Genomic DNA, 22,636 nt, shown 5'->3' with positions numbered 1-22,636 from the left:
CAGAGCAATGCCCCAGATGGGTAGAACATCACCCCTTAGTGGGCTTGCTGGGTGAATCCTGGTCAGGGTGCATGCGGAAGTCTGTCTCTGCCTTCCTTCCTCTCACAAAATAAATAATAATAATAATAATAATACTAAAATTAAATGAAATAGAGTAGTCTAAGTTGCAACCAAATAGGAAACAAGAAAAGATACTAGATTGAATCACATACAGAAAGGGAAAGCATTGTTCTGTGAAAGTTGTATTTATAGTCTTCTCTTTTGTGGCCATTGTAGGAGTGCCAGTGGTCAAAATGAAGTTCAGTCCCTTTGTGACTTTTCACCAGAGCAAGAGCCATAAAAGGCATTTCAATGCATCTTCCCACATTTGCAGGAAAATTATGTCATCTCCTTTTTCCAAAGAGCTGAGACAGAAGTACGATGTCGATCCATGCCCATCTGAAAGGATGATGAAGTTCAGGTTGTGCGAGGACATGACAAAGGGCAGCAAATTGTCAAAGTGGTCCTGGTTTACAGGAAGAAATATGTCATCTACATTGAACGAGTGCAACAGGAGAAAGCTAATGGTACAACTGTTCATGTGAACATTCACCCCAGCAACGTGGTTATCACAAGACTAACGCTAGACAAAGACCACAAAAAGAACCTGGAACGTAAAGCCACATCTTGCCAAGGAGGAAAGGAAAAGGGCAAATGCAAGTAAGAAACAATTGAGAAGATGCAGGAATAAAGTAATCTTATGTACAACTTTCATTAAAAATTTAAAATAGAGAGCATTTATTTTATGTATGGTGATTTGGGATACTACTGAATTTCCAGTGGGTCCGTTTTCAGGGAAGTTCAGGTAACATTTGCTGACTGGACAAGGCACCCTACGTTGTGACCTTCTAACCGTTTTCCGAAATCAAGATCGTGATTTCTTTTACAGAAGGCAGCAGTACTTGGGGGTGCCTCATGGCTCATTAAGAAGAAGGCCTGGATGGAAAGCTACTTGTAACCACTGCCTCTCAAACCTGTCTTCTACCTTCCTCCTAAAATAAAAATAACATATTAAAAATTTTTTTGCATTAAAAAAGAATAAAGTTGTATTTACACTTGTCCCCCTTATTGGCAGTTTCACTTTCCAAGGTTTCAGTTACCTGATGCAACTGAAATCTGAAAATATATTTCCCCAACCATCAACGCAGTCAGGGCTTGGCGATCCAGGATTGCGCAAAGCAGATGATCCTCCTCCCCGCATGCTGTCAGAGTCAATAGTAGTCTAACACTGCATCACAACACCCACTCCATTCACCTCATCTCAGCTCAGCTCAGCTCAGCTCATCACGTAGGCACTGTATCATCTCACATCATCACAAGAACGGTGAGTACAGTGCAATGAGGTATTTTGAGAGAGAGAGACCATGTTCATAAAATTTTATTACAGTGTATACAGGGTTCAGTACTACCTGTAGTTTCAGGCATCCACTGGGGGTCTTGGAACGTCTCCCACGCAAATAAGGGGGGACTCCTACCCATGCAACTGAGTATATTTATGTGTTATGAGTGTGCATACTGGGATGTGATTTTTTTTTTTTTAGGTTACAGTCAAATAAGTTTGAAATACACTGTCTTATAAGCTCTTCATAAGTCTCCACGTGATATCATTTGAAACTGCCTGGCACCATACTAATGTGGATGGTTTTAAACTCTCCTTACACAGGCCTCCCAATGTATTATCTTCTTGATTTTCAACCCTGATTGCACAAATAATCTCCTGGGATATAAAAATTACCATAGCCCAGGTTCCATGGATTCTGATCTAATTGCTTTGGGCGGGGGCCTAGGAAATGGTATTTTTAACAACCTCCCCAGGTTATCCTCATATGCAAGAGAGGTTGAGAGCCACTGGATTAGGTCATTTTACCCTTACAACATCCCTGAGGGAAAGAAAGAAGAGACGATTATCCCTACAGACAAAAGAAATTCAGATCCAATGCAATTAGGAGATTCAGCCAAGGCTGTATCCATATGTCAGTGTCAGAGCTGGGTGAAAAGCCAAGTCTCCTGACTCTGGGTCCAGAGTACCCTCTTCCCAGTGTCCCACACTCACCATTTTATCCAACCTCTTTCATTTTAAAAAAGTCTACCGTTGAGAAGACAGAAGAAAAAAAAAATCTCAGAATTTCTTTGCACAATCATTCTCGGAAATGCGTCAAAAAGTACAAGGCCCCCCTTACTGGAATAACAAAATGGACCACTTAAATAAATCAAGCCATCTGATGGAGGCCAAGAGAACTATTGATACTAAGTTTGCCTATCTCCAAGGAACAAAATAATGAAAGGCAAGGGCTTAAAATGAGTGAAAATGTATCCAATGCACAATCAAATGAAAATGTTGTGGGCCCAAGGCCAGGGATTATCTGCCAATTGGATCTCTTTCAGCGCCCTAAATTTAACCAGCTGGGAGTCTTTTTTTTGCTCCCTCCCTTTTTTAAGTATCATCTTTTTCAGCCTTCTGAAAGGAAAAGATTTCCTTTTAATGGGAAATCTGTATTTCAACAGTAAGATGGAACATAGCGTGCTTGGTTTAGGCAATCTCCTGGGAAGTAGGTTCTCTGTGTGTTATGTGCTTGGCATAAAAGAAAGACTCACATTACAGCAAGTTTATTTCAGGCATGATAGACTGCAAATATATATCTGTGGAACTTAAAGTATAATCTCAACTCCATTCCCAACATATTAATAATAACTTTACATTTGTAGATCACTCATTGCTTTTACAAATAAGAATAATCTTTAACCATCCAGCCTGTTCCAAAATACAATAAAAAAATGTAAGTGAGGCTGTGTGTGTGTGTGTGTGTGTGTGTGTGTGTGTGTGTGTCTGAGAAGAGAAAGAGTGAGAGATTGAAAGAATGAATCAGTTCAGGCATTTACAGTGGTTATGGCTGAGTGGGATTATGAATATTCTTTGTTTTCTTTTTGTTTGTATTATAGCTTTTCTGTAACAAATACTTTAACAATATTCAATCTTAAAATTATTTTAAGTGAAAAATAATAATCATAAATCACAAGTGAAAAGCAGAAATGACTCTACCTGTAATCAAATGATAAGGTCAAGCAAGGTCAAGCAAATGCGACCAGGTCTGCCCAAGGCCAGTTAACCAGAGAGCTCAAACTTCAGCCTGAAGAGGCAGAGCTCTTCACTGAGCATCTGCACCGCCCATAGTGACAGTTACTCAGATGAAAGTCTTTTCCTTCCTGCCTGGGGCGGATGTGGGGCTGGGTTTCGGGAGGCACCAAGAGACCATACTGGGGAAAGGTGGGGGGAGATGGGTTGCTCTGTGCACTTCTTAAAGACCAAGGCTGCAGAGACCAGGGGCCTTTCCTGAGCCCTATCTTTGCAAAAACCATCTCCTTGACCTGGAAGAGGCCATCTGGGGTTGGGTGCTGGGGCCCTGACATAGGTTTGGCCTCCATGGGACTCCTGCTCACAGGCTGATTCACAGAAGCAATTATCCTCAGAATCTGCCTCGGAAGGATTTTCAGGAAGAGCAGAATCCTGTGGCAGCATCATTAAGTGTGAAAAACCTGACCTAGAAGATAATGGTTGGGCTTTGGAGTTGCATACAAAGCAGCCATGGGTCACTGCTCTGGCTGAGTCATGGCTGAAACGGGAAAGGAAGCCAGGTAGGAATGTGTCACCTGCTCACCTCTCCATTCACTCATCCACTCAACAAACATTTCTTGAGTAGCCCACATGTACTGTAATGACACACCATCCTTCACTTTGTGGATTGCCACAGGAAAGAGTGACGGCGAAACACAGCCCCTTGTCGATCTATGGCCAGATCTCCAAGGAAAGGGGTGCTTTTTCTTCATACGAAGATGTCAGCGGGCCGGACCTTGAGCCTGCAGAGGCCTGGCCGGAGGAAAGAGAGCGCCTTTTCTAAACCTCACAGAAGTGCAATCTTGGCTAGCAACAGCCCTGCCCCCACTGGCCAGGCATCGTGCTGGCCATAAAAGATTCAAAGATGAAAACAGCATGACTCCTGCCTGACCAGGCAGTGGAGCAGTGGATAGAGTGTTGGACTGGAATGTGGAAGACCCAGGTTCAAGACCCTGAGGTCGCCAGCTTGAACGCAGTCTCATCTGGTTTGAGTGAGGCTCACCAGCTTGAGTCCAAGGTTGCTGGCTCGAGCAAGGGGTCACTTGGTCTGCTGTAGCCCCCCGGTCAAGGCACATATGAGAAATCAATGAATGAACAACTAAGGAGCCGCAACAAAGAATTGATGTTTCTCATCTCTCTCTCCCTTCCTATATCTGTCTGTCCCTATCTGTCCCTCTGACTCTCTGTCTCTGCCACAAAAAAACAACAACAAAAAACAAACAAACAAAAAAAACAGCATGAATCCTTGCCCTGAGGAAAACTGATCTGAGTGGAGACAGAAAGCAGGTAACTGCAATAAGGCATCACAATTACTATAAAAATAGGATGTAAAAATCATATTAGAAGCAAAAGAGAAAGAGTCTCCACTTAAAAGCAACATCAGTCTTGTCTTCAGTGAAATGTCAGAAAGAAATACAAGAAGAAAAAGGCAAAGAAAGAGGAGGAAAATAATTTATTGCATACCTCCCCTCTGCTAAGATTATTCTTTTTTTCTTTTATGGAGACAGAGAGTCAAAGAGAGGGACAGATAGGGACAGACAGACAGGAAGGGAGAGAGATAAGCATCAATTAATTCTTCATTGCAGCTCCTTAGATGTTCATTGATTGCTTTCTCATATGTGCCTTGACTGGGAGGTCACTATAGCACAGTGAGTGACCTCTTGCTCAAGCCAGCAACCTTGGATTCAAACCAGTGACCTTGGACTCAAGCCAGCAACCATGGGGTCAAGCCAGATGAGCCGGCCCTCAAGCCGGTGATCTCAGGGTTTCAAACCTGGGTCCTCCGCCTCCCAGTCTGATGTATCCACTGCGCCACTGCCTGGTCAGGCAAGGCTGTTCTGATCAAACACAGAAACTGAGGCTCAGAGAATGAGTGTAGCTAGTAAAGGCAGAGTGAAGATTCTGTGAAGCCCATCTATTTCCAGAGCGCCCGCACTTTCTACAGCGTTCTGTTCCCCATACTTATCAGGTCTGTGCCAGGGCGTGGCAGGAAGGCTTGTTGGGTGCCAGAGACAAGGATTTCAGATGCAGCAGAGGTTTCTAGTTGAGAACAGAAACTGAGAGTGCTGCCTGGGTTTCAGTCCTGGGGGTATTGCTAGCCCATATCACACTTGTGAAATTTAGAAAAAGACACTCCTTTTGGCCAGCCATGTCTCTGGGTTGGAATTCTAGCTCTGTCTCTTCTTACACCTCAGTTTCCTGCTCTGTAAAATGAGGATAACAATACCTATCTAATAGGGTTGGGGTAGGGAGGAAATGAAACAACACATGTAAAGTAATCAGAATTGTGCCAGGTACACAGAAAGCACTATCCAAGCTATTGAGTACCATGCAAGTGCTAGATATTATTATTTTCATCACCATCGTTATTAATGATAGTGTAGTAGTAGTATCATTTATCTTACAGTTTAGTGAGGGAGTGGGTATGCTATAAACACAAGTAACTGATATATAAAGAAAAAGGGCAAATGCCTCAAAATAAACACAAAGCCCTAGAAGTGAGAAAATGTTTAGATTGAAATGTCACTAAATATGTCCACTGTTCTTTGCGTTAGAAAGGCTTCCACACACAAAACTCTAAAGCAAAAAGAACTTCCCTCATTTGAAAGGCAAGAAAACTGAGGTTTAGAGAGAGGCTAAAGGGCCTGCCCAAACTAAGACACTAAGTCACCAAATTAAATTTATTCTGACATTAAAAAACATTTTTATGTTACATTTTTTTGAGTTACGCTTTTTAGAATTCGTAAAAAAGGGGTTAAAAAATGACAAAAAAGTTATCTTTTTACATATATAGATACATTCTTAGTAAGATTTAGTAAATTCGGCAGGTACCAGCATGAACGTGTTAAGTTTTTTCATTCTTGTGTTTATGAGAAACATGAGCCTGATGTGTCCTAGTGATTTCTTCAATGTTTGGGCATATATTTGAAAGGCAAACTCTCATTTCCTCATCAATACATTGAAGAATTCCTCTCTTTTTACTCTTGTGTTGAGTGCAGAAAACCCCCACCATACACATCATCTTAACTTTACACCAAACAAAGGATAGAAGAAACTTGCCTCCAGTCTTTCCGGGGAACATGGGGGTAGTGTAAACAATCCATCACCACAGCTTAACAGCCTTTTGCAACCTAATCAAGCAAGTGAGGTGGGGAGTTGGGTAGACTGTCAGCTTACAGCCAATTCCCCACACCTCTGTCCCCCAAAAATCTAAACTCCAAAACCCTGTTGGTTTTTTGGTGCCCAACAGGCACATATTTCTCTGGAATACCATAGGGCGCACCTGGAAATCTTCTAGGGCACACCAGTGTGCCCTGCTGCATACTTTGAGAACCATTGCACTAAGTAGTAGCAGATTGCTAGGCTCCACTTTTTTGCTGTATCGCAATACTTTTTTTTTATTTTATTTTGAAATTATTTCAATTTTAAAGAATAATCTAGAGAACTCCCACATACCCCTTTTTTACCCAATTGGCCAATTTTAACATTTCACTCCGGCTTGCTGTATCATTCTGTGTATACTTATTATTTTCTGAACTACTAAAGAATATTTGCATATATCATGATCCTTCACCCTTAATACTTAAGTATCTATTTTTTAAGAATAAAAATAACCTGTAACTTAGCAGATGAATAAGTTCTGGAGATGTAATGTAAAGCACAGTGATTATGGTCAACAATAAGGTATTATATACTAAAAGCTGCTAAGAGACTACATCTTACCAGGAAAAAGAAATGATAATTATGTGACATGATACAGGTGTTAGCTAACACTATGGTGGGAACCATATTGCAGTATATAAATGTGTCACGTTGTACACCTTAAACTTACACAATGTTATATGTAAATTATATCCCAATTAAAAATACTCCAAAACAAATTATCAAATTTTAAAAATTTAAGATTGATATATACAGTCGTCCCTCACCATATCGCGGTCCACTTTTTGCGGTCTCACTGTATCATGGATTTTTACATTTTATATATCTAATTTTGTATCGCGGATATTTTGCAATATCACGGGATATCGCAGTATATAGATATTTTTAGATATATTTTTAAACTATTTTTGCTGTAAAATAAGCAAAATAAGTGTGGGGAAAGGTTAATAACAGTGTGGGAAAAGGTTATAAGAGTGTGGGGAGGGTTTATAAAGCCTTAAGATATATATAAATAATAAAATAAATATAAGGTCGCTACTTTTCACCTATCGTGGGGGGTTCTGGAACCTAACCCCCACGATAAACTAAGACAAATTGGAATATGTGCCATATTCCAACTTGTCAGCTGTCAGCTATCTCAGTAACATCCTTCAAAGCATTTTTGCCCTTCCTGGCACAAAACCCAGTCCAGGATCACTAATCTTATTTAGTCGTCGTCTCTTTAGTGACACTTAACTTGGACAATTCCTCAGCATTTGTCTTTCATAACATTGGCCTGTGAACATAACAGGCCGGATGATATTAGCCTTATCATCCCGCCAAGATGTTGTCCATTTTCTCCACAATACACAGTGTTACCATTTGCCAGCTAATATGTGGAGAGACACTTTAAGACCATACAAATATCCTGTTCCTTAACAAACCTCCCCCACCCAACCAGATTTAAATCCACTGATGATTCTTGCCCAAACAATTCTAGGGTTACAAAATGGTGACTTTCCAAATCCACCGTTCCTCCACATTGATCAAGTTGGCATAATACTGCAAAGAAGACCTCTTCCTTTCCCTCTACATACCAACCTATTTATTACAAAGCAGACTCATAAATTCCTATTGTTCAATGGGTTATAATCCATTACTGCCCTTATTTATTTTATCACTCAAAGTGTCCTAGATTTGGCAAGCTAAAGCCCCTTCAAGCTGGTTCTTATATCTTCTTGACATCACCGACCACATTTGCTTACTTTCTGGCAAAACAAAATGTTCCAGGCTTAATTTGTATCTTCCCTGCCCCAGCAGTGGAATTAGCCTTGTTTCTCAAAGATCCCTAGTTCTTCACAGTGGAGAATGGCATAACCTGACACTTCTATTTTTAGCCTGGCTTGTAGTCACTGAATGAATGACTGAATGAATGAGAATTTGCCTTGTCTGTGGGGCTCATGAATCACTGCAGAGCCAGATAATCATCAACTGATGCTTTCTGTAAGACAGATATATCAGAACGGAGCCTTTAACCCACTCCTGTCCACCAGACACTGAGGTCCACCCCTAATCTCTTTCCTTCCCACTCATGCTTTCACCTTTCATGATAAAATGAGTGCAGAGACCCTCGTGGATTGTCTTGGGAAAGCACTGGGGAAGTGAATCTCCCTCAGCCTTGGGGATGCTTACAGGACTGTTACTGGTGAAAGGTTTAGGAAAAGTGATCTGAATCCACCAACTCAAAACATACAGGAAGGGAATGGGAAATGGGGCCAAGAGTTAGAACTGGATCCCCCAACGGCACTATTTCTGGTATTTTCAGTTCTCCTCCATACCAAGAATTCTCAGCCCTAGTTTTGCATATTGCAACTCACAGAGCTATCATATTCCCTGTTCAAGATCACACACTAGGAGCCTCAAGTACCATAAATGGCAGTCAGTGCTGGGGAAAGTCACTAGAGGGAGATACCAGGAACTCTTGAGAGCACCAAGCCAGGTATGTGTCCTGGGGGTATCATGGAAGGCTCCCCTGAGGAGCTAACATCCCAACTGAGACAGGGAGGAAAAGAGGGAGTTAATATTTGGAAGGAGAGATGAGTAGAAGTTGCTGGTGGTTAGTATTTAAACAGAAAAGCATTGTGGTAGACCAGTTGTCAGCCTTCTGGATGTTTGGGCAACACTATGCATGCCTAAATGACTCCAATGTAACAGGAACTACCTAGTCACCAAAAGAACCAACTAGTCAAAATTCATAGACTTAGTCAATTGCACTCTGTGTTGTATGAACATTAAAAACACACCATGAGAATACTAACTTCTTCCTCTGTCATATTTCTTCCCTCTGGCTCAGGTAACCCCATCTTTTCAAGAGCACCTAGAACTCTGACGACTGTGCTGCAATGTGGCTTCTCCCTTTCCCTATTCAGGATGAGAGTTACTCACTGCTCTGAGCCAAACATGCCCAATATGGCCGTCTGAAGCAGCCTGCAATAGAAGGCACGAGGTGGTCTCTACAAACGTGTGAGTTTTAAGTCTTTGATAACATCTGAAGATGTCAGAAGTGTCTGGGCTCTCGAGTTAACACTTAGAGATTATGTAATAAACGGGCTACAGAATGTGGAAGGGTCCACCTAGAATAGTGTCGGCACCTGGTAGAATATTCCTAGAGTGGAAGAAGGGCAAACCAACGAGCCTGCTACAGTTCCGCGCTAGTTTCAAATCCCAATCCAAAATAGGAAGTCGGAACAGGTATAGGATGGCAAAAAAGGGATGGCCCAGGGCCATTGAAAATTCTATCTGGTAACTATTTCTTCTCACTGACAAATGTAAAACATTGTGCTAAGTCCCAGTGGCTAAGAGATTGAAAGATGAACCAGGCATGATCCTTGCCCTCCAGGAGCAAGTGAAGGAAGCAGAAAATTAGTAACATTGTCACCCATTACCTTGGCCAATGATGAAGTATTTCCTGATTGAGAGACCCTATCATTTGCTCCTAGCTCTCAAAATTATCCACCAAAAGGTTCATACAAGAAAAACATTGGGCACACAATAAAAACTGGGACATTGATGAGATAAAGTTGTCCAATGGCTGATTGCCTTATTATTTTTTTTTTTTTCTGAAGCTGGAAACAGGGAGAGACAGTCTGACAGACTCCCGCATGCGCCCGACCGGGATCCACCCGGCACGCCCACCAGGGGCGACGCTCTGCCCACCAGGGGGCGATGCTCTGCCCATCCTGGGGGTCGCCATGTTGCGACCAGAGCCACTCTAGCGCCTGAGGCAGAGGCCACAGAGCCATCCCCAGCGCCTGGGCCATTTTTGCTCCAATGGAGCCTTGGCTGCGGGAGGGGAAGAGAGAGACAGAGAGGAAAGCGCGGCGGAGGGGTGGAGAAGCAAATGGGCGCTTCTCCTGTGTGCCCTGGCCGGGAATCGAACCCGGGTCCTTGATTGCCTTATTTATTCAAAAATCAGCCGAGCCTGACCAGGCAGTGGCACAGTGGATAGAGCATCAGACTAGAATGCAGAGGACCCAGGTTCGAAACCCTGAAGTCACCAGCTTGAGCGTGGGCTCATCTGGTTTGAGCAAGGCTTACCAGCTTGAGCCTAAGGTCGCTGGCTTGACCCCAAGGTCGCTGGCTTGAGCAAGGGGTCACTCAGCCTGTGTAACCCCCGATCAAGGCACATATGAGAAGCAATCAATGAACAACTAAGGTGCCACAATGAAGAATTGATGCTTCTCATCTCTCTCCCTTCCTAGCTGTTTGTCCCTATCTGTCCTTCTCTATCTCTGTCACTCACACACACACACACACACACACACACACACACACACACACACACACAAAGGCTATGTGCTTGGTAATTGGGACATAAAGGGACCAAGTCAGATACCACCCTTGACCTCACATAGTTTACTTTTATCACGGTGCATCTGCTCGGTACTTTACAAATGCTCAGAGAAGTCTTACATAGAGAACTTCATTTGATCTTGATTAACATCCTCAGTAAGGGGCTAAAGTGCTGTTTATCAGTCTCCGAGACTTGCCCCAGATCTCCAGCTGGAAATGACATTGGCAGGATGCGTCATTTCAAGGCCAGTTCTCAGGTCACTATATCCCACTGTGTGATCTGAATGCTCACTGGTAGACAAAAAAGGAAAGGAAAGGAAAAGAATCTAAATAGTGCCAAGTACAATTTCTTTCTTCCTAATTAATTTCTACTTTTCCAGCAACCAAATGTGTAGAAAAATAATTCATGACTTACTCATGTATCCCAGAGAATGTTAACCTTCCAACATTTAATGTAAGTAATCATCATTCCCCCAAAGCATGTACTCTATTGTTAAATACAACAATGCTTGATCTCTAAGGGGGAAAATAAAAGCATTAAGAAGGCAGTTGAAGCTGAGGTGTCTGTCTACTTCTTCACTTTAGATTAGAGTCCCCTCTTTCTTTCTTAGCTTTGATAAGCCAAGGCAGGACACAGATTATAAATGCTTTGTGATAATGTCTTTGGAACCAATTGATTTTTTCCACTTATTTCTAGACAATACTAGATCAGCTGAAAAACACTGGTAGAGTTTTCCATAGCAACTCATGAGACAAAAGACATCCACTCCAAATGCTGAAGGCATTCATTCTTTCTCCATGATGGTCACTTCCATTTCTTTGGATTGTCACTTTCCGTCAGCAGGTAATGCCACTGGAATTCCAGTTAGTACTTAAATAGACTTTCCTGTTTTATTCCTGGCTGATCTCCCTTTTACCCTCTCAGAAAAGCCAGCAACATCCTACTGGAGTTTGTTACTAAAGTCTTCATAATTTATAGGATTCCACCCCCCCCCCCCTTCATATTTGAAACCTCAGCTACCTCATAAATAACTCCTTTTATCACAAGTGCGGATGTTCCTGTAATGCTACCTGCAACATCTCAAACGTTTCAAAAGTTATCTAATGTGCTAGACAGAAACTGCTTTTGACCTCTGGGTTAACTGAAGTTAACCAACAAATCTGACTGCTTTAAAGGCTCCCTCCTTCTCCGGCTGCTATTTCAAGCTGTAAATTACTGCCACTCAGGGCAATGACAAGACAGGGTACCAGGACCTTTTCTGACACTGTACAGTGTATGATTAAATACGGTCTTGGCTTCTTTTCCAAGTAATCAAGCATGTGGACATTATATATAATCCTGAGAAGAGAACTTCTTGGTAACCTAACCATAGAATGGGGGGAAAAAAAACCCACAGAACAAAACACAACAAACAAAAACACACAGTAAAATGTTTTAACCACATTCAGGGTTGCGATTAGAGAAACTTGGTTTTCTCTAGTTCTGTACACCTAAGCCTGATCTGTGAAATCCCCTACAGTTAACCTGGCCATTTATTTCCCTGTGTCCCCCGTGAGCCACGATCTCCCGTCCACTGGGCCTCATGCTGGCAAAGCTTCACCTCCCTTCCGCACCAGTGGAATCACCTGCTTGCTCACCTTCCAGACCCAGCTCAGGTGGAAACTCCTCAGTGAGACCATGCCCAACATCCCAGCCAAAGGTAACCCTCTCTTACCTGTGTCCCCAAAGCACCTTGGACACCTCTGCTAAAACACACACCATACTATGTTCATAATTTACCCACCTGCCTTAACCGATGCATAGCGTAGCCTCCTACTTCCAAACCCAGTCTTTGAAAAGGCAGAATCCAAGCTGATGTACCTGTTTTCTTTCGAATCCTGGGAAAATTTGCTTAAAATCGGGGAACTTTCCTTCCCTTATCTACAGAATGAGGCCAAAAATACCTACTTCAATATGATGATTAAATGAGAAAAAATGCAGAAAGTGACTGTCAGAGATGCTGCATAAATGCCAGTTGCTTCTGCTGCTTCTCCTTCATCATCATCGGCAGCAGCATTAAGTGCTAAGGCCCCACCAGGGACCAGGACATTTATTCATCCTCGTACTCTCATCTCCTAGAACTCTGAGAATACAGGCACTCAAGTTTTTGTGCTAGATTTTGAAGACAAATAGGGTTTCACTAGCAGTCCACAGGGCCTGGACATCAGAAGTTGCAGCATTGAACCTTACCCGTCTGCTGCTAGCAAATGATCTCCTGGCCAGTAAAGCCAAGTGTATAAGCACAAAGTTCCCTCCATTCTGTTTCCCTAACAACCAAAGGCTGAAAAGCAATTCTTGCTGTCAAGGAATATGGACAATAGTTTTTGTTCCTTTGGGGGATAAGGGGTGGATCTCTGAATCATATTTTACATTTTCTCTCTCACACACACACACATACACACACACACACACACACACACACACACACACACACACACACACATTACTTTTAAACATTTGGTTTCTAAAAATTTTCCCAAATCACACAGAGTTGGAGATGGATGGCAGATTGCAAAATTCTTGCCAAGTCAAAATGTAAAAGAATCATGACAAATTGTTTCTTGGCTCCCTTGTTTTTCCTTTGAAAAAATAATTTACAATGTGGGATGGGTTACCTCCCCTTTACATCGTCTCCGTCCTCAGAAAGCCCACGGCAGGCTCCGTCTGAAAGGCCACCTTGACCCTGTGGGCCTGACTCTCACCAGACTTTCTCAGCCCCAGACATTAGACACAGGCTGTCCGTCACTCAAGACCCTGACATCACAAAAGCAAGAATTTTTAAATAAACTTTTTAAAAAAGGAAACCCTGCCAAAGCCAACCCAAATGTTTTCTTTCTGTGAAATTTAAATATGTGTTAAATTGGATTCTGCCCAGCCGTTCTTCTAAATCTAAGTCACAGGGTAAGAATTCGGTAAACAGCTTTATCTGTCAAAATCATCCCACAAGATCCATTCAGGAAATAAGGAGACTTCAGGGCAGAATGTGGCCTTTCGGCCAATGATCACACCTAACCTTTGATGATATGCTGACCGTGTACGTACTGTGCTAAACGCTGTGCAGACCTGCTATCACTGAGACTCCACGCAACAAGGCCATGAGGTTGGTATCATCAGCCTCATGCCCATTACACAGATGAGCCTTGTCCAAAGTCACGCAGTAAGTGGCAGGGCTGGGTTCAAATCAAGAGGCTGTAGCTCAGAGCCAGGACCCGCACTGCAAAGCTCCAGGGCCCCTTGCTCCATGGCCGCCACCCAGTTACATAGCACTATAAGCCTCCCACGGGCTCTCGAACTTTTCCTTACCATTAAATCCCTTATGTTTGCCATCACTGACTCTTGCTCTCCCTGAGCCCAAACTAAATCCTGCACATAAAAATCAGCAGTTAAACGGAGGCCAAAGCTGAGACAAAGCCCAGCTCCCAAGCACTGGGGCTCCAATCAGCCCTCACCCGGCTTCTCTCCATTTCTTCACTCATGGCAGCCCACGGTATGGAACTCATACATCCCCCATGTCCAGATATTAAGACATGGGACTCGCTGTGGGTCGCAGATGTTCAGTTCAGGAAAATGGCACGTCTCACTCAAGACATGTAGGCTCGACACCCTCATCTGCAGGGAGGTGGAAACACACTAAACAGAATCAGCTGTGGATACAATCCCACTGCTTACGTGGGTGACCTTGGCTTTTGTACTGAACCTCTCAGAGCCCTAATTTCTTCATTTGAAAATAGGCATAATAAATTTTTTTAAAGATGGTTGTAATTAAATAACATATAAAGCAGTTGATGGTAGCTGGTGTTCAATAATGACTAGTATCTTTGCCGATTAGAAGGCAGGATATTTGAATGGCCTCGTAACCCTTCTGTGATTTAGCTGAAAAATCCTGAAAGAGAGCAAAGCAACCATGTTCATTCATTCAAATACTTACTAAACATCTATTATGTGTCAGACATTTGAATGAGTGTTTGAAGCCCTCACTGAGCTGTCAAGGCTATTCGGGGAATGTAAAGGAACATTGATTAAGCTCCTGCCTGGTGCCAAGCACTTAAAGAGAGAATCTCTTCTAACCATTTGAGATCAATGTTATTAATCCTGTTTTACATATAAGGAAATGAGGCTCCCTCTGAGAGGCCCACAGCTGACAAGTCACCATTACGATGACCCCCTTTTGCAGGATTCTTGGTCATTTCCCATCTTCTCATCCTTCCACAGTGTTTAATTTAGGGGAAAATTAAAGGGAGAATCAATTCTTGTAACTTTCAACACGAGTCAATTAAGTCTGGCACAATCTCTGGCCTCTCAACATGTCTTGCCACTGGGCAGGGAAAAGACATCTTTCGGGGTTGCTGGCAATTACTGCAGTGATACAGAGATAAAGGCCTTCAGGGCAGGTGGGCAAAGAAGGCTCACAGCTGTCATAGCCCACTACACCAGCTCTTTCAGGCCCCATACCTGCCCTTCCTTGACCCAGATCTGATCTTCAAGTTTTGGGTAAAATCAGTGGAATGACTACCTAGCCGATGGCCAGGCTCCCCCAAGGCAGCTGAGAAATACCCGTGCCCCTTTTCCACAGCAAGAACCAAGAGTCAGCTGGGCACAGAATCAAATCCTGCCTGACCTCATAACCCACCTCTTTCTGTGCAACCTGTGAGCATGGCTCTGATATTTTCTGTGATTTACTTTAAAATTTGCAGTACTGATAGTGAGGTGTACACATATGTTTAATTAAATTTAATCTAGCTCTGAGGGATGGATGATAACATTTACATAGCCCAAGCAGAGATCAATCTCAAGTATCCTCTTTAGAGATTCATACCGAAGGGTGATAAGAATATAAAGGATGCAACTTATAAGCACCTCAAATATTGTCTAAAACTGCACAGGAGTCATTGATGAACACTCATTTATTAATGAGGGGCATCAGAAAGAATGCATCACTGGAGAAATGAGCAATGTCAAGAAACAGTATTGGCTTCCAGTACTAAACGAGTGAGCATCTCTGCTCTAGTGTGAGGGGCTTGGGGGTAGCACCTAATTCCAGAACTCCATGAGGTCCAGGGTCCCCAGCACTGAGCCGTTCACCCAGTGCAGCTGGAATACTGGCCAACTCAGACACTGGAATATTACTATGCTTGTCTCTGCCTCAACTGTTTGTTCAAGGATGGTCAGTGGGCCTCCAGGAAAGAGAGAATGAATTTCATGGAGACTGAAGGAAAGAGATTTATGATGCTTTTTATGCTTTCCATCTAATAAATGCTTATACTTGTGAAAAATTAGCCAATAACCTGCTCTCATGGTAACTTAGTTTGATGGTAATTTAGTTTCATAGTCACTTAGGTAAATAAGGAGGAAACATAGTATGCCAACCAGTCAAAAAGAACCTAACCCCTACTGCAAAGATACATTGTCTTAGGTCAGTTTGCAAGAGTCCAATAAGCCAGAATCCCTGCCTAATTCAAAAAGTGAGAGAAAGGAGGGCCCATGAAAATTTCTAAAACTCTCTCTAAAGTGTTACAATAAGAAGTACTTTAGTATAGCTGTTGAGTAGCCAGGTTTGGGGTCAGATTGGTATGTCTGAATTCCAGCACGGGTTCTTGTTGGGCAGATAAAATATATTATGCTCACTTTGTTAAAGATAGTGCTGCCCACGTGGAAGCCCGTCACCCAGGTGATTGCTTGGGATGGGCATGATTACGTTAATATGTGTTGGGGGAGGGCTTCTGCGCCAAAAGATTTTAAAAGGAAGAGAGATCACGTTGTTCCGGAGAAGAGTGATTATGTTCTAGGAGGAGCCCATGCTGTAGGAGAGCATAGAAGGGCCACGTGGAGGAGAGGAGAGAAGCAGCCAAGATGGCAGAGTGCTGAAGGAGAAGCCAGTTTGTGCAGAGAAAAGGAGATGGGGAACAAAGGTGAATAAGGCCAGTGAGCTAGAAACCTTTGATTCTAGGAAACTTGGATAAGTCAGTAGCTTTGTGAGCACTGAAGAGTAGGTTTTGGAGCCCAGTGTGTATTTTTACTTGCCCGCCGAGTTCAAGCTAGGATTTAAGGTAATGGCCCCCCAGTTCTTGGCTTTGTTGTTTCATTACCATCTGTCCGAATCTAATGCAAACCTGCATGGGCCAGGTGGCTCTGATGGTGGCCGTGGCTACTGGCTTTACAGTTCTCAAATTTGTATGTGCCTCTTGTTTCTTCACCCTTACAATGGCAGCACTGGTTATACTTCCTCATAAGGCAGTTAAGAGGGTCAAATGAGCTGCTGAAGGAAAAGCATATAGCACTAAAAGAAGCCTTCAGTTGATGTTGGCTAGCATCGCAGGAGAACGGAACTAAGAACTGCTTTTCAAAAGGCACTCATAAGTGTGAGCTAGGTTCTATTGTTTACTATTAATTGACTATTTCATTCAACAAACATACTGACTGCCCAAGTACTAAGGAGTATGAAGATAAATAAGAACTTCACAATATCCTCCATAGACTAGCCCCCATGGTCTGTTTCCTTAAGGGACTCTCAGTCTAGTATGTAAATCAGACAAGCAAACAATTACAATCTCAATGAGGTTTTGTGGGCACAACCAAAAAAAAGAAAGGAAGGGAGGGAGGGAGGGAGGCGGAGGGGAGAGAAAGAAAAGAGAAGAGAAGGACAGAGAGAGAGAAAGGAAGAGAGAGAAAAAACCAGTAACTCTGCAAGGAGAATCCTGGGAAGTCTTCCTAGAGGAGGTGATATTTGAGGTGGGTTTTAAAGAATGATTGGTATCTGGCCAGGTTATACATGCACACAGGTAAGTGTATATTTCTCAGCTTGCTTTTGACATTGCCAGGTTTTCCCATGTTAGGGACCATGACACTCCCTTAGCACATCAGCAATCCCAATTCTTCACATGTTGGGCAAACCAATGTGTTTCAAGTGTGAAACAAGTGTGTTAGGTTTGCTCACTTCTAGCTTGCATTGTATTGGGGCAGCGCCACATGAGTTACCTTATGGAAGGAGGGGGGGCTTGTCCTCAGGGCAGCAGATTGCAAATTATGGACTGCCTTCCTGCTTGGGAGAGGCAATTGTTTACTATTGTTTGCTGGAGAAGGGTTTTTATCCCTAGCTGGTTTTGGCTGGAAAATCAAGAGAGAGCGCAGAGAGAGAGCTGAGGGGCTTGGGAGCCCTGAGATTTCAGCCCAGCCTATTTGGCTGGGGAGTGCTGAGAGAGAGGGAAGCGGTCTTCCCTGCCTGTTTGCTTGTCCACAGTTACAAGACTAATAAGCGAAATGACCCACCATTTTCTGTCTCCACAGTTCCTTTACCATCTGCCTGAATCCAATGGGAACCTGAATGGCCACGGTGGCGGCAGCCCCTATCCCTACATCACAGAAGAGATGCCCAATATTTACTACTTACTGACAGACCTAGGAAGCACAAATTATATTAAACAAGAAAGAGAAAGGAAGACAAAATACATGACAGGTCCCGGGTGGGGGGGAGGCAGGAAATGTCAATCTCATCTATTTTTGTTCTTGCTGGTATAAACTATAATGGAGCTTTTAAAATGTATCCTTTTCTTCTGGGACATTGCAGCTGTGTTAAATTTCCAAACCCTTGCCTGAACTGTGGTGGTGCAGTAGATAAAGCATTGACCTGGAATGCTGAGGTCACTGGTTCGAAACCCTGGGTTTGCCTGGTCAAGGCACATAAGGGAGTTGATGCTTCCTGCTCCTCTCCCTTCTCTTGCTCTCTCTCTCTCTCTCTCTCTCTCTCCCCCCCCCTCACTAAAATAAATAAATTTTTTTTAAAAAGATTTCCAAACCCTTCATTCTGACTTTTATGAGCTTCGGTCTCTAACAGGGGCCAATCTCAGGCACACTGTGTCCTTTAGTTGTTAAGAGTAGTGGGCTGCACAGCTCGGATTCCAGACTCTTAGAGTGTCATCCCAAGGAGTCCCTCAAAGGCCTCTGAGGAACGAAAGAGAGGAGCAACACGAGACCCAGCTGCAGTGTAATAACAATGAGAGCCAGTCGTCACTGAGCACTTCCTAAGGGTCAGGCTCTGGTCTGAGTGCTTCACCTATCTTAACCTGCTGATTCCTTAAAACAACTCTATGAGGTGAATGCCATTCACATCCTCACATTACAGATGAGAGCAGAGAGGTCAGTTATACGGTCACAAAGTCACATAGTTCGTAAGTGGCACACCAAAGATGCAAACACCACACCATATGTGACCTAGGAAAGACAACCGCAAGTCTTTCAAGAAGCAAGCATATAAATCAAGTCTTATCACTACCTTCGTGAAAGATGTGCCAGGTCTATAGTTTGGGTCTTCTGTGAGATGCTAGGTATAACTGCACCTCTTCCCCTAAAAGCCACATTAGCATCTTGAGTTTGCATGTTAGGCACTTCTGCGTTGCCTGCTATAAAACAACTAAGTTACTAATAAAAGCAATGCCTCTCACTGCGCTGGTGCCAATGCCGGTCTCTAAGTGCCAATGGTCTGTTGGATTTTCCCACCGACTTTTCTGGATGGCTCTAAGCAGACAAACCACCCAGACTGCTGCAAATGTTACTTGGAGAAGAGCACGTGCCAGGAGCAACAGGAAACAGAGGCCCACCCTCACTGCAGATGGAGCTTTCCTAAGTAAATCCATCCTCCAGAGTAAGTTAATTATTCTTACCAGGGATTCTTATGCAACTTGCAAATGCCAAGCACTTCAAGATCAATTTCATGAGCATTTCCCCAACTGGCTCTATAAGATTGTATTGGCCATTTTACAGAGAGATTTGGTGACTTGCATGAGGGTGGGGATGCAGGTACTCTGAGGAGCCTCCAGGTTCAAAACCACTAGGCTCCAGTGTGCCAAATCATTAGGCTGCCTGGCAAAAAAAAAAAAAAGGACCTACTTGCAGTTTGTTTTTTCACTTGCCAGCAGATCTCAAAGGACTGTGGATATTGAGACATTATATTAGTACTGAAAGGGACACCAGCCAACTTTTTAACTCCTAAAAATCCAGAATAGCCCACATACTTGAGGAAATTAAAGCAACAAGATGGAATGCCTTGAACCTGAAGTTTCTCCTAATCACAAAGTATAGACATATCTAAAGTTGTCCAAAGCAGTATGGAGCTTGGAGGTCATGAAGACATGGGCCTAATCCACTGACTAGTGCAGGGTTTGGGAACCTATGGCTCGCGAGCCAGATGTGGCTCTTTTGATGGATGCATCTGGCTCGCAGACAAATCTTTAATAAAAAAATAACGTTAAAAATATAAAACATTCTCATGTATTACAATCCATTCATTTCCTACCACTCATGTTCATGGTTGCAGGTGGCTGGAGCCAATCACAGCTGTCCTCCGGGACAACACTAAATTTTTATTGGATAATGTGTAATGTGCACGGGTCGTTGTATGGCTCTCACGGAATTACAGTTTAAAATATGTGGCGTTCATGGCTCTCTCAGCCAAAAAGTTTCCTGACCCCTGGACTAGTGGCATGAACTAGACAAATAACCCTACCTCACTGAGCCTTAGCTTCCTCATCTACAATGAGGATATTTACATCCCTCGGAGGCTGCTGCTGGTATATAGGCTACTTTCTGTGTTCTCTAGGTGGAGGGATTCCCAAAAAGTCACTCCTTTGCTCGTCCCACTTGCACAATTTTGCACCCTCCTCAACGACCGATCATAAGAAATTCATGAGAAAAATGGGAAAATGGGGCCAAGTTAGGCATCCTTCACATTTGGTTTAAGCATCACTCCCTTGGCAGGCCTTCCTCCATCCTCCAGGGCAGGTCCTCCTACCAAATGCTACCTGGGCCCCCTGTACACCTCTCCCCCTTAAATACTTGCTTTATCTGAAAATGTGTGCAGGCAATGCCAGTTTTCCCTGTTCAAGTATAAGCCTGGTGAAGGTAGACCCAGCTCTCTCACATTAGCTGTGGTAGGCGCACACCATCCAGCACATAGCAAATTCTTGCTGAATAACTGAATGAACACATGAAGGCATTTGGAGGTAGTGTGCTAGGGAGGTGGCCTCTTCCCGTACCTCCACCGCTCGGAAGATGAGCTGATTCCTCTATTCACTTCTTCCCATCAGGCCTACCCATGACCACTGAATGCCAAGTCTGAAGTTGACGATAAATATCGAAAGAATTTCTCTTATTTTTTTATCTTGTTTATATCTGTTTTTAACTTACACATAATAAGGGCAAGAGTTATTCATTCAATTAGTACACGTTTGCTGAGTGCTTCATATACGCGAGGCAGTTTTCCAGGAACTACACATGGACATCGTGGACGTAACCTTCTAACGCGGGGATGGGGGATAACAATCAAACAAATAAACAAGAAAATTTCAGGTAGTGATAAGTAATGAAGAAAGTTAAACAAGGTAACGTGTTAGGAAGGGACTGGTGGAAGGAAGCGTTGTGACTTCCTGTTGAAAAGACAGGAAGCCTTTGTGACACTGCCAGCCACACAGAGATCTTGAGGAACAGCCTTCCAGGCACAAGGCACAAACAGCAAGTGTAAAGGGCCACGGACCCCTGGGCCTTGCACATCTACACAACCAGAAAAGGTCACCATGACTGGGGCACAACTTGCCAGGGGACAAGGGGGTACGTGGTAAAGGTGGGGCAGTGGGCAGGGGGCCGGATTAGGTAACAACTTGCAGGCTAATGGGGTACGGATGATTCTCCATGCAATGTGGGTAACCACTGAGGGTTTTAAGGAAGGGAATGAATGACTCTGTTGATACTTTAATAAAATCACTCTGAATGTTCAAACAGGTGTACAAGCAGATAGACAGCTATTAAAGCAATCTAGGCTAAAGCTAAGGCTGGTTTGCACTAAGGTGATAACTGAGGATGAAAAACAGACTCAAGGCATAAGTTAAAGATAAAGTGACAGAATGCACTGATGGATGTGAGACGTAAAGAGAAATATCAAAATGGTGCAAGCCAGAAAAAAGGAAGCCACAATGGTCTCTTTGGTTGTATACATACTGTGGATCTGGCACCCCTGGCTCCATTAACCCACACAACTTGAGAGGGAGGTGCTATCATTATCCCCACTTAACAGATGGAAAAACTGAGGTTCAGAGAGAGACTAAGTAACGAGTTCACACTAATAAGACATTGTGCCTCCTCCGATGATTTGTAAGATTGCACAGGGTCTGGGACCCTGGCTCCAGAGGAAGCTACACAAAGCCCTTTTCCAGGCAAATCAAGAAAGCCTCTGCTGGCCAATCGAGCAGCCTGTTGAAGCAGTGCTCACACACCACACGGGGAAATCCAAGGGCGGGTTCGTGTGCAATCTGCTTTACATCAGTCGCCCAGGGTTACTTCAGCCCTGTGATCTCACATGCCCTGTGACATAATGGGATGTGACACAACCAACTGAGGAGACCCTATCAGCAGCAGAGCAAGCTGGCAGTTGTTGTTGCTGTTGTTATGTTTTATGTATTGATAGTTCTTTTCCACTGAGAGCCACTGCCAATTTCTAAACCTGGATGACTGAAGATAGTGGTTGATCCACTGAATGTGGATATATGGAAATAATCATGAGTGTCAGAGTCTGAACAGCCAGGACTAAAGTCCACTTGGGAGGTACAAGGCCTTGCAAAAGTTTAACTCTCTCAGTCTCCAGTTTTTTCTTCCCCAAAACATGGGAAACAAAACAATAAACTTCCTAGGGCTACATAAAGGACACCTGAATGGTCTCTACTGCAGAGCCTTTGAAAGCTACGCAATACAAGCCCATCATTATCATTATCATCATCTGAAAATGCTCAAAAGAATAAGCCACTGTCTTTGGTCTCAGTCCTCCTCTACTCCGAGGAGAGCTGAGCTGTAGTACTAGTGGTGTATGAAAAATCTGTGAATTTAGGATTCGGAGACCTGCAACAGTTCTCCAATTCTGTAGCAAAGAGATGGGTGTTAAGCACAAAAATCTTGGCTTAATCCTAAAC

General features: G+C 43.4%; 1 protein-coding gene and 1 pseudogene across 1 annotated transcript in view; one reads left to right on the top strand and one right to left on the bottom strand.

Annotated features, from left to right (window-relative positions):
• The window catches only part of ROR1 (receptor tyrosine kinase like orphan receptor 1), a 456,010-nt gene that overhangs the window by 268,698 nt on the left and 164,676 nt on the right, over nucleotides 1-22,636 (bottom strand). The gene's annotated exons all lie outside the window — the stretch shown is intronic.
• Nucleotides 294-730, top strand: LOC136397694 (large ribosomal subunit protein uL24 pseudogene; annotated as a pseudogene).

The sequence above is a fragment of the Saccopteryx leptura genome, chromosome 3, assembly GCF_036850995.1.
Source record: "Saccopteryx leptura isolate mSacLep1 chromosome 3, mSacLep1_pri_phased_curated, whole genome shotgun sequence".
NCBI lineage: Eukaryota > Metazoa > Chordata > Mammalia > Chiroptera > Emballonuridae > Saccopteryx > Saccopteryx leptura.
The sequence above is the reverse complement of the archived record's forward strand: the minus strand, read 5'-3'. Positions and strand labels throughout refer to the sequence as shown.